General features: G+C 43.7%; 1 protein-coding gene across 2 annotated transcripts in view; it reads left to right on the top strand.

Annotated features, from left to right (window-relative positions):
- Positions 1-15,432, top strand: part of LOC128347301 (uncharacterized) — a 35,965-nt gene that overhangs the window by 981 nt on the left and 19,552 nt on the right. The window contains exon 2 of one of the 2 annotated variants that reach the window (XM_053301745.1): positions 10,532-10,682. The gene's annotated coding sequence lies outside the window, so the exon portion shown is untranslated. Of the gene's footprint in view, positions 1-10,531; positions 10,683-11,111; positions 11,206-15,432 lie in introns of those variants that run through there. The other variant, XM_053301746.1, reaches the window with a different exon arrangement.

Raw genomic sequence — 15,432 nt, 5'->3', positions numbered from 1 at the left:
AGTTGTGAGGGCTGAAACAGCTGGGTAGGCGACTGGAACGCAAGTGGAGGAGAACTGGACTCAAATCTGACAGGATGCTGTACAGGACCCATTCGAAGGCTTATGTGGTGGCGGTGCATGCAGCAAAAAAGGGATTTTGGTCAGCACGCATTGCCTCTGCGGGTTCGTGTCTGACAGAGCTATCCTGAGCTATAATTTCTGCTCCTTCTGCTTTAAATCAGTACCCGGAGGTGGTCTGCTGTGACTCTTTTGGTGGGTTCTTTGCTGACAAAATCTCCTGTATTCGGGCCGATTTGGACTCCACTATATCTGCAGGGTCTATGAAGGAGGTGTCCAGCAAACCCTCTTGCAGTGTTAGGTTGGGTGAGTATCAATCTGTGACTCTTGAGGATGTGGACAAGCTGCTTGGGGCAGCGTAGCCTACCACTAGTTCTCTGGACCCTTGCCCGAATTGGCTGTTTCGATCTAGCAGAGAGATTGTTGGAGGGGACCTAGTTAATATCATAAATGCATCACTGAGGGAGGGTAGGGTGCCTCCATGTTTGAAGGAGGCAATAGTTAGATCTCTTCTTAAGAAGCCTTCCTTGGATCCTCAGCAATGGATAGTTTATAGGCCAATCTCCAATCTCCCTTGGTTGGGCAAGGTGATTGAGAGGGTGGTGGCTGACCAGCTCCAGGTGGTTTTGGAGGAAACTGATTATCTAGACCCATTTCAAACTGGCTTTAGAACGGGCTATGGGGTTGAGACAGACTTGGTCAGACTGATGGATGATCTTTACAGGGAATCGACAGAGGGAATGTGACTCTGTTGATTCTCTTGGATCTCTTGGTGGCGTTGGATACCACCGACCATGGTATCCTTCTGGGTCTCCTGGGGGAGTTGGAGATAGGAGGTTCCGTTCCTATCTCTCGGATAGATTCCAGATGGTGGAGCTTGGTGAAAGTTGCTCCTCAAAACGGGAGCTGTTATATAAAGCCCCCCCCCCCCCGGCTCCATTCTGTCACCAATGCTTTTTAATATCTACATGAAACTGCTGGGTGAGGTCATCAGGAGTTTTGGTGCTGGGTGTTATCAGTATGCTGATGACACCCAAATCTACTTCTCTTTTTCATCTGCATCATCAGGAAATGCTGTTCATTCCCTAAATGCCTACCTACAGGCAGTAATGGGCTGGATGAGGGATAAAAAATTGAAGCTGAATCCAAGCAAGACGGAGGTGCTCATTGTAGGGGTTCAGAATCTGAGAGATGAGTTAGATCTCTCTGTGCTGGATGGGGTTACACTCCCTTGGAAGGAGCAGGTACGCAGCTTGGGAGTACTTCTGGACCCAGGCCTCACTCTGGTATCTCAGGTGGAGGCCATGGCCAGGAGTGCTTTCTATCGGCTTCGGCTGATTCAACAGCTGCGTCCATTCCTTGAAGAGGACGACCTCAAAACAGTGGTGCACCAGGTAATAACCTCCAGGCTCGACTACTGCAATGCACTCTACGTGGGGCTGCCTTTGTAGGTAGTTTGGAAACTTCAGTTAGTTCAAAATACCTAAACCAGATTGGTCTCTCGGGCAACTTAGAGAGACTATATTATTCCTGTTTTGAAACAGTTGCACTGGCTGCCAATATGTTTCAGGGCAAAATACAATATAAGCCTAAATGGCTTAGGTCCAGGTTACCTCAGAGAGCACTTTCTTCTGTATGATCCCCACAGCATGTTAAGGTCATCTGAGGAGGTCCGTCTCCAGTTACCACCGGTACGTCTGGTGGCAACTCAGAGGTGGGCCCTCTCTGTAGCTGCTCCTGGGCTGTGGAATGTGCTCCCTGCAGAAATCCGTAATTTGAACTCTTTATTGACCTTCAGGACTTACAGTGAGGGAAATAAGTATTTGATCCCCTGCTGATTTTGTCCGTTTGCCCTCTGACACAGAAATGACCAGGCTATAATTGGAATGGTAGGTTTATTGTAGCTGTGAGAGACAGAACAACAACAAACAAACCCTCAAAAGCCCAGTGCCCAAAAGTCAGCGATGGATTTGCATTGTAGTGAGGGAAATAAGTATTCGATCCCTTCACAAAAGATGTCTTAGTACTTGGTGACAAAACCCTTGTTGGCAATCACAGAGGTCAGACCTTTCTTGTAGTTGGCCACCAGGTTTGCATACAACCCAGGAGGGATGTTGTCCCATTCCTCTTTGCAGATCCTCTCCAAGTCAGAAAGGTTTCGAGGCTGATGTTTGGCAACCCGAACCTTCAGCTCCCTCCACAGATTTTCTATGGGATTAAGGTCTGGAGACTGGCTGGGCCACTCCAGGACCTTCATGTGCTTCTTCTTCAGCCACTCCTTTGTTGCCTTGGCTGTGTGTTTTGGGTCATTGTCATGCTGGAATACCCATCCACGACCCATTCTCAATGCCCTGGCTGAGGGAAGGAGGTGCTCACCCAAGATCTGATGGTACATGGTCCTGTCCATCGTCCCTTCGATGCGGTGAAGGTGTCTTGTCCCCTTAGCAGAAAAACACCCCCAAAGCATAATGTGTCCACCTCCATGTTTGACGGTGGGGATGGTGTTCTTGGGCTCATAGGCAGCATTCCTCCTCCTCCACACACGGCGAGTTGAGTTGATGCCAAAGAGCTCGATTTTGGTCTCATCTGACCACAACACTTTCGCCCAGTTCTCCTCTGGATCATTCAGATGTGCATTGGCAAACTGCAGACAGGCCTGTACATGTGCTGCCTTGAGCAGGGGGACCTTGTGGGCACTGCAAGATTTCAGTCCTTCACGGCGTAGTGTGTTACCAATTGTTTTCTTGGTGACTATGGTTCCAGCTGCCCTGAGATCATTGACAAGTTCCCCCCGTGTAGTTCTGGGCTGCTTTGTCACCGTTCTCATGATCATTGCAACTCCACGAGGTGAGATCTTGCATGGAGCCCCAGACCGAGGGAGATTGACAGTTATTTTGTGTTTCTTCCATTTGCGAGTTATCGTGCCAACTGTAGTCACCTTCTCACCAAGCTGCTTGGCGATAGTCTTGTAGCGCAGTCCAGCCTTGTGCAGGTCTACAACCTTGTCCCTGACATCCTTCGACAGCTCTTTGGTCTTAGGCATGGTGGTGAGTTTGGAAGCTGAGTGATTGCTTGCTTCTATGGACAGGTGTCTTTTCTACAGGTACTGTAACAAGCTGGGATTAGGAGCACTCCCTTACAGAGGGTGTTCCTCATCTCAGCTCATTACCTGCATATAGTGAAAAGACCTGGGAGCCTGAAATCTTGCTGGTTGATAGGGGATCGAATACTTATTTCCCTCACTACATTGCAAATCCATCGCTGACTTTTGGGCACTGGGCTTTTGAGGGTTTGTTTGTTGTTATTCTGTCTCTCACAGCTACAATAAACCTACCATTCCAATTATAGCCTGGTCATTTCTGTGTCAGAGGGCAAACGGACAAAATCAGCAGGGGATCAAATACTTATTTCCCTCACTGTATCTGTTTGGCCTGGCCCTGGCCTTCCAGGGTTTTTAAATTGTTGTAAGGGGCTTTTAATGATTGGTTTTTAAAAGGGTTTTAAAATTGTTTTTTAACTGATTGTTTTATGGCATTTTAGGATTTTTTTTTTGTTGTTGATGGCTGATTTTGACTGTTTTTGTTTTGTTTGTAAACTGCCCTGGTCCAAATTGGGAGGGGTGGTATAAAAATTCAATAAATAATAAAATTATTATTATTATTATTATTATCCAAAATCTGCTGCTGCAGATTTCCATTAAGTAACTGCAGCAACATTGGTTTTATATGAAAGATGAGCAATGGGGTTGCAGTTGCAGATGAGGTCCTAACCTACAAGTATCAGGAGAGCTGTAATCACTTCTTAATAATTTCATAGTTATCCAGAGCTTCAATTTTCCTCAAGGCAGGCCAACTTGTTTTTTCAGGAACAAGGTCTGAACATTAATCCAAGGGTGGAAGCAGCATGGTACACTAAAGATGCACCCTATTAATGTTTCTTCCAATAGTTTACGTATTAACAGATGATCATCCTGGGCATATAAAGCTTCACAAAGAGGGTTTTTCTTTAACTCTTTGCATATTAAGAAACATCATTTGGGGAAGAAGAAAACACAGCAACTAACATAAAAAGTGAATTTACATCATATGCAACATGAAGCATTTTCATGCTTCCAGGACATATCAGCTAAGGCTTCACTGTTCTAGAAGTGTCCCAGAGCAGGTTCAGCAGGAACTTGGTTGGCCCAAGAATTGCTGGTGCCCCAGTCAAAGCCTGGCTTTGGCACCCCCATCCCCTTGGCCTGTACAGGCAGGGCACCTCCCATCATCCAAGCGGGTGGGCAGAAGGGTGGGCAGTACCCATTGTCTGAATGAGCAAGTGGGTGGGCGGTCTTCAGGTGGCATGTGATGCAGGCTGCCTGTGCCCCTCCCCACTTGGCACTCTAGGCAGCTGCCTAGTTCACCTAATGGACAGGCTGACCCTGAGCAGGAATGCCATTGAAAGTTTCATCAGAAGGTGGGGGCAAAGATTTTAGGAACCGCAGGAGCATAAGAAACTACCCTCCAAGATGTGGAAAGGAGCTAATGAATGCCATAGCAAAAAGCAGCAATGTGGTATATAGTTGGTAGGACTCTGCAAAGCTTTGGTGGCCAATTCAGGGTGGAAAAGAGTTGGTGCAATTCAACCACTGAAACTTTGATTCAGATCTAAACAAACACACATCCTCTGTTTGGTCCAATAGGCCCCTCACTGCCTTCTCCTTCTCCTGGCCCCATGTCTCTGCTAACGATCCCAACTAGTTACAAGGTGTAAGTAACAGCAGAACCAACTAATACAACAGACTCAATGAAGAACTTTAATCATTGCACATATTTTTTTAAAAAAACCTGATCTAAATTTCAAGGGAAAAAAATTAAAATGTATTGGTGCATGATCTAGCCAATGTTAATCACTTTTACATATCAATTTCAACAGATGTTAAAGTAAGCCTTTAACAATTAGCTGAAATAAATGGACTCTGTATGTGCTTAATTTTGAAAAGCTCGTGCTTTTTGTTTCAGCAACATGTGAGAAACATATCTTCCTAAATAATTTCCTGACTTTTAAGACATGCTGATTTAACACTATGCTGATTCACATTCACAATGGCAACCAGATCCCAGGAGGCAAGGAATGAAACATAACACTCTAGGGTATGAAATAATCACTTTGCAGATCGAATGACTTCTGTTATTACAAATAATTAAGTGATCTGAATGCAAAATCATTTTTATAAAAAGACCACATTTAAGCAAAAGATTTCTTAAAGCAAAGAAACAAAAATTCTAATGGCAAAAACACTTAAGACACAAAATATACAACAATTTTTCCAAGTCAAGGGAAATCAATCATAGATGCTATGATACTTTCACAGAAATTGGGTTTATACAAAAATACAGTTGCTTATAGATACTGTTCATACCATGTTCAAAGGCTTTTGTTTTGTTTGCATTTTGGAAATGCAGGCTTGCTTGAAATGGAAGTAACTGCATATATAACTGTTAAGAGAGGTTTAATTCTAACAGATCAAAGCCTACTAATTAGCAATCCTACCAAGCACTGATGTGAGGGAAGCATGCCTATAGTGAATAGAATAGAATAGAATAGAATAGAATAGAATAGAATAGAATAGAATAGAAGCAGTAAGAGGGATGGATAAATAAAAGTCTTATGATCACCGATGTTTAAGGTACAAAGCTCCTTGCTTTTCTGAGAGTTAGCCCCAAAGTGCCAAAGCAGCCACCAAAGATATTATTTTATTATTATTATTTTTACATTTTATATTCAGCTCTTCCTCCAAGGAGCTCAGAGCAATGTACTACATACTTAATATGTACAAAGATATGGGTGGCTCTTTTGCGTAGTCCTAATAGTTATGGACTTGATACATTTTCTCCAAAATGAATCATTGGAGAACATAAGAAAAGCCCCACTGAATCATGCCAAAAGCCCATCCAGTCCAGCATTCTGCCTCACACAGTGGCCAACCAGGTGCATTTGGGAAACCTGCAAATGGGGAAAAGAGGGCAACTGTCCCCTCTTGCTGCTATTCCTTAGCACCTGGTGTACAGGGGCATACCACCTCCTCAATAGTCTTATCTTCTGTGAATTTGTCTAATGCCCTTTTAAAATTATCTAAACCAGTGGTTCCCAACCTAGGTGCCTCCAGATGTTGCTGAACTACAACTCTCATCAGCCCCAGCTACAATTTATTGTGACTGTGGATGATGGGAGTTCTATTTCAGCAACATCTGGAGGTTCCCAGTCACTTTAAGTGGCACAGCGGGAAAATGCTTGATTAACAAGCAGAAGGTTGCTGGTTTGAATCCCCACTGCTACTAAATCGGGCGGCAGCGATATAGGAAGGTGCCGAAAGGCATCATCTCACACTGCGCAGGAAGAGGCAATGGTAAACCCCTTCTGTATTCAACCAAAAGTAAACCACAGGGCTCTGTGGGCATCAGGAGTTGAAAATTAACTTGATGGCACACTTTACCTTTTATTTGGAGGCCCACAGGTTGGAAACCACTGATCACTAAATACAGCCTAACCACAAGGTGTTGATGAAAATGTGTTATAAGGAAGTGATTTATTACAGTAGTTTTGCAGAATTATGTTCCTAGACAGGGGATTAGTGCAGAGGAGTAAGCAGTATTTAGTCATTTATAGAAATGTATACAGAGCACAACTTGCCCGTGCTCAGTCACTATTTTATAGGCATTCATGAGGACTGGATGAACCTGAAAGCAGTTGAAAGGAATACTGCCTTTCAATTGCCACAGCTAATGAGCAATACACTTGTCCTACAGTCTCTCTAGGAAAAACGTGTGTATGATAATGTGCAAAGTGTGACTAAGTACACGTAGCTACTCTTTGAAATGTTTCAATATGCTGGCCACTGCTGCCTTTATGCAGTATCCTGGAGCAGCATGACTTTCCAGCATGACCTTTCAGTGCTGCAATGTCTCTATAATAAGAACGCATTTCATCTGATAACAGTGCTGGTTTTTCCATTCTTGTAGGTAGACTTAGAACATTGTCTTTAAACAAAAAAACAAAACAAAAAAAAGAGCAAACACAAATGTGGATCCTTATTAGGGATGTGCATAAAACCACTTTACCCAGTTCGGTTCAAATCTGAACTGGATTTGAACTGGACTGGGCATCTTCAATTTTAGTACCTCCTGGAGCTGGACCCAGTTCGGTTTGAATTCAAGCCAGTTTGGACTTGGTTTGAGGGGAGTGGTGGGGGGATAAAATTAAGTTTTAAAAGTAAATGACCTACAACTGCCGAGGGTTGCGTCAGCAGGGGGGGGGCTGCTGTGGCGACCACAGGGAGGGGATCTCCGGCAGCTCCCCCTCCCCCACTGGCCTCTCCTCAAGTCTCCCTGGACCGGTTCGGCCCATTTTGGCCTTCTGCGTGAATGCAGCAACCATTTTTTGGGCCAACACATGCACACTGGCCATTTGCATGACCCAGGTGCTCCTGCATTCTCTTTTCAGGTGCAAATCATGCAACGTACAAATAATAAGGAAAACAATGCAGGGATGAAAGGTGGCATGTGCATAATTTTAAAAAGAGAGAGATAAAAATCAGTGTGGGGTTGGTTTTTTTTTTTTAAAGAAAGCTTTATACATCGTATGAGAATCTGCATGTTGGGTTTGAATATGTTAGCACTAAAGGAAAGGTTGTGCCTTCGAGTTGGTGGTGACTCCTAGTGACCACAGCGCCATGTGGTTTTCTTGCTAGAATATAGGAGTGGTTTACTATTGCCATCTCCCACACACTATGAGATGATACCTTTCAGCCCATTCCTATATCACTGCTGCCCGATATAGGAGTTTCCCTTATTCTGGGAAACACACCAGCGAGGATTCGAACCAACAGCCTCCTGCTCTCTAGGCAGGTTTTCTCCCAGCTTTGACTACAGGTGGAAATAATGTATAAGGGTAGAAATTTCTATAAGGGTAGAAATTTCCAAGTTTCAGTCTTCATGGAAATAGCAACACCGAGAAATGGAGACAAGAAGTCTGGCTCCTAAGGAACTGCTTAGAAAGTTGGCACTTGCAGGAGGAAGAACAAAGAGGCACAAATCATGGTGAAAGGCTCAAGAAGGTGATATGTAAAATTACAACTCCAAACTGTCCACATGCTCTAGAACAACATATATTGTGGCATGTCTTTCCAGGCATTGCAGGCCAAACTACATGTTACATCAAACATACTATTAGCTCTGAAGTGTGTGTGTGTGTGTCCCCTAAATAGGGGCTGTGGCAGACCTGATCCAGATTGGGATTGCAATGTGGGGGTAGAGGAACCTAAGCCTTTTGCCCCTGCCACAGTCCCAATCCCTATCACCATCAATCAGATAGATAGATAGATAGACAGACAGATAGATAGATAAAATAAGCACAATAGGTCCTATGGTGTCTCTGACATGGTGCGTAGTTTGTCTCCCAGGAGTGTCTTTTTTCTGTGCTGTCTCCTAGGAGTAAAGTGTGTTACAGGGATCTGCCCTGTCAAGAAGGCCATGCTACATAAACCTGCATGCACAAATCACAATTAACGGAAATGTTTGCCTTTCTGTGGTAGTGTTAACTGAAATATTTCCGCTCTTCAACTCATACTCACAACTGTTATTCTTTGTTGAATCATTCATTGGAGCCTAGTTTGCAAGGGTCTTCAGTTTCTGCTTATGTTACATGCCACTGATGGTTTATAGTTAATACAGTGACATTTATTAATCCTGGTCCATATACTAGACAACTTATCATGAAGTATATGTACTCAATGGTACATGATTATTAGTATGCATGTATCTCAGTGAGACTGTTTCCATTCTTAGTAGTAGGAGCTACAGGTATTAGGCATATTTATTTATCAAATTTGTATATTGCCCCAAACCTTTGTCTCTGGTTCAGTTTAAACAACATAAAACAGTTAAAACACAGAAGATAAACACCTTAAATCAGTTTAAAACCACAGTCAAATTAAATAGCTTGGGAGAAGAGATATGCCTGTAGGTACAGTTTAAAAGTTGTTAGAAATTTGGAGGCTCTTATCTCAGCAAGGAGCTAATTCCAGAGTCTCAGGACAGCAACAGAGAAAGCCCGTCCCTATGTGGCCCAGTCCAGCTGGAGGCAACCAATACATTCCCCTCTTCCCTTGAATCAGAATTTGGAACCATCAGTTACCTGCTGTGACGTTGTTAATGAGTTCTTTGTGGATAAAACATCTCATATTCATGCCAGTTTAGACTCAGACCCTGCAATTACTGCTATGTCTGATGCAGAGGTGCCCAGAAACTCCTCTTATGTGGTTAGGCTGGATCAGTTTCAGTTTGTGACTCCTGAGGATGTTGACAAGCTGCTTGGAATGGTGTGGCCTACCACCTGTTCTCTTGACCCTTGACCAACATGGCTGATACTATCTGGCAGAGGGGTTGTTGTAGAAGACCTGGTAGAGATTATAAATGCTTCTCTGAAGGAGGGCAGGATGCACCCTTACTTTAAGAAGGCAATCATTAGATCTCTTCTGAAGAAGCCTGCATTGGATCCCTCAGAGTTAATCAACTATAGGCCTTTCTCCAAATTTGTGTAGTTGAGCAAGGTAACTGAGTGGGTGCTGGCCTCCCAGCTCTAGACAGTCTTGGAGGAAATTGATTATTTGGATCAATTTCAAACTGGCTTTCGGGTAGGCTGTGGCTTGGAATCTACCTACAGATTCCAGATGGTGTCACTTGGAGACTGTTGCCCTACAAAATGTGAGCTTTTATATAGTGTCTCTCAGGGCCCCATATTGTCTCCAATGCTTTTTAACATCTACATGAATCTGCTGGGATAAATCATCAAGAGATTTGGTGCAAGGTGTTATCAGTATGGTGATGATACCCAAATCTATTTCTCCATGTCAACAGCATCAGGAGAAGGCATGGCCTCCCTAAATGCCTGCCTGAAGGTGGTGATGGGCTGGATGAGGGAGAACAAACTGAGACTGAATCCAGATAAAACAGAGGTACTGATTGTGTGGAGTCAGAAATTGGGAGACGATTTTGATGTGCTGGTTATGTATGGGATCACATTTACTCAGCAGGAACAGGTATGCAGTCTGGGAGTGCTTCTGAATCCAAGTCTCTCCCTGGTGTCCCAGGCTGAAGCGATGGCCAGAGGTGCTTTCTATCAGCATTGGCTGATACGCCAGCTGCATCTGTTTCTTGAGATAAACAACCTCAGAACAGTGGTACATATGCTGGTAATAACCCCCAGATTCCAATGTAATTTGTACTGTTTTGTTGTAAACCACCCAGAGACATAGGTTTTAGACATAAATATAAATATGTCAAACAAACAAACACCAAAGAAAGACTCTCCAGAGTTAAGGCTAGCTCAAGCTCCACAAAGCTGGGGAACTGAAACCTAAGGCTGATGCCTTAACAATTGTACCACATGATTGGTAATGATATTGTGCAATGTAACAAAATGTGCTCATTTACAGATTGTCTTCCATGTATCCATGCTTTCCCTTGGTCTCTGAGGCCCAACAGAAGATGGGGAAGATGGAGTGCCTGGCATACTCCACATTGCCTTGGCCCTCTACTACATAATGAAGCATCTGAGGCTGGCAACACTGCTGGAAGAATTATCCTGTGAGTTGATCCATACCTGTCTGTTGCTTTACAACATTAGCTTGCAGGTCAGGTTGAACAGTCTTAAGCTCACAACAAAAAGTTTTTTGAAACCTACCTACACTGGTTTGCCTCTCTTCTATCAGTATCCTCAGGCGCGTAACAATGATAGGGCAAGGGGAGACAGTTGTCTGGGGGCCCCACTGCCTGGAGGGGCACCCCAGAGGCACCTCACGTGACTCCCCATTGCCCCCTGCCCAGCCCCAAGGCCCCTCAGCCACTTGCCCTCTTCGCTGTCTCTCCTGCTTGTTCTCCTGGCCCGCAATCAATGGAAGCAGCAGGCAAGCTGCAAAGAGCTCCTTTTCTCCCGCCTCTCAGCTGATCAGCGGGTGGGCGGAGCTTCCAGGGAGGCCTCCGTGTAGGCCGCAGTGAAGCCTGAACTCGAGTAGGGCCCAAGCAAGCCAGGAAGGAGGAGGCAGCCAGAGTGTTCTCGGCAGCAGAAGACCCCTTGCTGCCCTGCTTAACCCAGACCAGCATTTGCCAGGTAGAGTGTGAACTCCTTTTTGTGGTTACCTTTCCCGCCCCCCCCCCCATATATAGGGATCTGCTTGCCATAGGGCTTGGATATGGGGGGGGGAGGAGGGACCGAGAAGTCTCTGAATATTTATTTTGAAACAGCTTGGAAAATTTGCTGACTTAAAAAAACCTATCTAAAAAGTCCTATAAGTGGCTTGTTTCATGGCAGAAAATTGCAAAAACTTCTGGAACAGTATTTTATTAATTTTATTTATTCATTCATTCATTTATAAATGCACTTATGTTCAAGTTGTTTTGCAACCCAGAAGGTCTGAGTGAGAACTGTGAAGCATGTGTGGTGCTTTTATTTTATTTTTCTTGTGTGTGAACTGCTCCCCAATAACTTGCAGGGACTTCAGGGTAAATCTGGCCAACATGTGAATGCAGCACCTCCATTCCAGAGGAGATGTGTCTTAAAGGGCTTTAAAAGCCTCCTGTGAAAAACCTCCTGCAATCAAACTTGACTGAATTTGTTCAGAATTCTGGGAAAACAAACATAGGTTCACCCTGCATGGTTGAAAGTCTCCTTTGCTAATCTGCAGCGAGGGGCCCATTTTAATAATTCATCTTTCTAGTGTGTTCTAGGCATTAAAAGTAATACAAATGTATAGTACTCAATGTATATCACTATATATTGTGACATGTGCGTGTGTGTATTCAGTGAAATGTATTTGCAGGCAGCATACTTATTTTGGAATATCAGACTTAAATCCTTGGGGGCCTGGGGTGTCCGGAGGCCCTGGACTTTGAGGCGCTGGGGGCGCATTTTAAAATCTTGTCTCTGGGCCCACTCCAACCTTGCTACGTCCCTGAGTATCCTCCTTCTCCTCTTCCTGTTCTGGTGCTCTGTGTGCCAGCTGGCCCTGGGACTTTAAAAAGGAAGTGCAAGGGAGAGAAAGCAAAGCAGAAGGGACTATACATCTGCTAGACTATACATCTGCTAAACACTGTAGCATTTTCTAAAATCTATGGTCCCATGGACTACTGAAGATGCTAGAGTCACTAGCATCTTATATAGTCTATGGTCCCAGCGTTCTAATTTTTTCTGTGTGCAGAATGAGTTGTGTTATGGGCAGAAGTATCAAGGCAGAGTATGTGCACAAAAGCATTAAAAGTGGGGCCTTCCTGATTCAGCCCGAGTGGGATCTAAAATTAACTGAGTGGACATTTTTTTAAAAACCTTGTGTGCATGCACATGCCTTAGAAGGAACACTGGACTCCCTTCTGGTTTTGTTTTTAAAGACCAGCTGATGCTCAGAGCATGGGGGGTGGGGGCGGGGATGAGGAGCAGAAAGACACTGTGCCAATGGGCAAAGGGGGTCACACAGCACTGCAGGCAAGGAAGCTTCTGCTGGCACTCCAGGAGGCTGACCGCATTGCCCAGAGCTGAATGCCATGAGAGTTCTATACTCTGGATCTAAGACTGCAACATAATGGGACTTCCTTTAGCAATACAGTATGGCTCAAGTGCTTCATAAGGCAGTACAGGACCACAACAATGTGTGGAATTTTTTTCTGGTGCCAGGCACTCCATCCTTCCCATCTTGATTTGGGGTGGCAGGAATTAAGACCCCCTTTCAAATATTCTAGCATCACCAATAACAGCTTTTGTCTGCATCATAGCTGACTGACTTTTCCTCATAGAATGTGGTGGTAGACATTTATTTCAGATTTATTTACCCCACCCCTCCCATGCAATACTGCTCAGGGCAGCTTGCCACAATAGCAAAACAGTAAAATAGAGAAAACAATAAAAACAGTATGATGATGTTAAAAACAAAACAGTAAAACAGATAAAACATAAACAGTATAAAATTAATAGATCAAATAAAACACACTCAAAAATGGTCTTTAAACCATTTTTTAAAAACCCATCAGATACAAGCTGCAGTAAAAAGCCATTAAAAAGCCTCTTGAAATACATGAGTTTTAAGATTATTATTTTTTAAACCCTGGGGGAAGAGAGCATGGCAAAACTCTTCTGGAAGGCCATTCCAGAGTCGTATAGGGCTTTCAAGGTCAGAACCAGAACTTTAGCATGGAGGCAAACTAGTAACCAGTGAAGCTGCTGCTGGATGGGTGTAGTAGCCCAGAAGCAACTAGCCCCCAAGAGCATCCTTGCAATATTCATTCATTTAAAATAAAGCCTGCTATCTGCATAGACTATTAAAAAATTTTTTTTTAGCTCTTGTTTCATCTGGAATGTAAGAGAACGATCAGGAAGCTTCAGCAGGTCCAGAATGCAGCAGCTCGCCTACTTATGGTGCCAAAAGATATGATAGGGTAACACCTCTCCTGCAGTCACTGCACTGGTTACCCTTTCACTTCTGAATTCAATTCAAAGTCCTGGTTCTGACCTTCAAAGCCTTGTGGGGCTTGGCACCTGTTTACCTACAGAACCGCCTCTCCTATTCAGTTACATCCCATCCTTTTAGATCACTTCAGATGGCCCTTTTGTCAGTGCCTGGTTTTTGAGAGGTTCGGCGTTCTAGGACCCACGAAAGGGCCTCTTTGGGTTCCACTTCTTTGGGCCCCAGTTCTTTGGAATTCTCTTCCCCTTCAGATTCATCTAGCCCCCTCTTTACCAGTCTTTAAATCCTTATTGAAGACCTTTCTTTTCCACAGGGCATTTGCCCTGTAGTCTACTTTATTTCCTTTCCATTATATATTTTAGTTTGCAATCTTTAATGTAATTTTTGACTGTAATTTTTAATGTTACCTTATTTACATGTCATTTCACACCGCCCAGAGTCTTTGGAGTGGGCAGTATATTAAATTCTTCAAGTAAATAAGTAAATAAATAAATAAATAAAGTAAGTAAATAAATAAATAAATAAAAATATTAGCTGAGTTTGTATTTGTCTTGCATGTGGGAGAAAGCGTGACGGAGAGGCTTGTCCATTTTTACAATTCAGATTTAAATGGCAATGAAAGTATTAGCAATGCACAGAAACTGGAGCACCCTAAAAATGCACAAGCTATGTATACAAAAAAATTTCATAATACATTTTCCCTATTCTGAGGCACAGGAAGAAATGCTTGGATTGGGCACTGATATGCACTTGGGAAAACCCACTGCAGGCAGTACACCCAAAATCTGCCTCAGCTTCTTGCGCACAGTGTTCTAACTATATACCTGCTTCTTCCACCTGTCCATTCCACCCACTGATTGCCTGAGAGCTCACATCCCCTAACAAATGGAACAGGGATTGCATCTGCAATAGCTAGCTCCCCAGAAGCGGGTCTCAAAATGGTGGCTCAGAAACAGATACTATGTCGCCATTTTGAGGTCACCTACACCAGGTGACCCCCCCTGCTTCTGCCCTCCATTTTGTGGGCTGTAAGCTTAAAGGTGAGGATGGGCTTCCCAAAGAATGACAACAGCTACAAATATCAAAATTTTTATTTGTGCCATATGCATTCCCAGGCAGGCAAAATGATGAATGCACAATTATCCCTGGGGAACAAACAAGTTCAGAGTAGAACCCAGAGAAGAAACTTGTCTACTACCTGTCCACAGGTGAAGCACAGTCAAAACTCTAGACTTGGACCCCAAGAAAAGGACCCACAGATGTTATGGTTATAGAAAAGAATGCCCAGAAACTGAAGTGTTTTTGTCGAAGCGAGCCAGCTCACACATCCCTACTGCTAACCTCCAGGTTTGACTACTGTGATGTACTCTGTGTGGGGCTGCCTTTGTACATAGTCCAGAAACTACAATTGGTACAGAACGCGGCAGCCAGGCAGGTATCTGGGATAAGCCAAAGAGACCATATAATACCGACTTGAAAAGAACTGCACTGGCTATTGAAATGTTTCTGCGCAAAATACAAAGTGCTTGTTATTACCTAGAAAGCCCTGAATGGCTTGGATCCACTGTATTTAAAAGAATGCTTCCTTTGTCATGAACCTTGTTGCCATTTAAGATAATCTGAGAAGGTCTGGTTAAGGTTGCCACTGGTTTGTTTGGTGGCTGCTAGGGACTGGACTTTCTCTGTGGCTGCCCCAGGGCTATACAATCTCTGTCAAAATAAGAACTTCTCCATCTCTGTCTGCTTTTTGAAAGATCCTTAAGTCACAGCTGTTTTCTCAGGCTTTTAGTTAATTTTAAACAGTTTTGTTTAATTTTGTAAAATTGTTTTATCCTATTTTATAATTGCTGCATGTTAAATTATGTACCCCACCTATGGATACA

The sequence above is a fragment of the Hemicordylus capensis genome, chromosome 2 (assembly GCF_027244095.1).
Source record: "Hemicordylus capensis ecotype Gifberg chromosome 2, rHemCap1.1.pri, whole genome shotgun sequence".
Classification (NCBI taxonomy): Eukaryota; Metazoa; Chordata; class Lepidosauria; order Squamata; family Cordylidae; genus Hemicordylus; species Hemicordylus capensis.
Note: the sequence above shows the minus strand (reverse complement) of the source record. Positions and strands in the feature narration are given on the sequence as shown.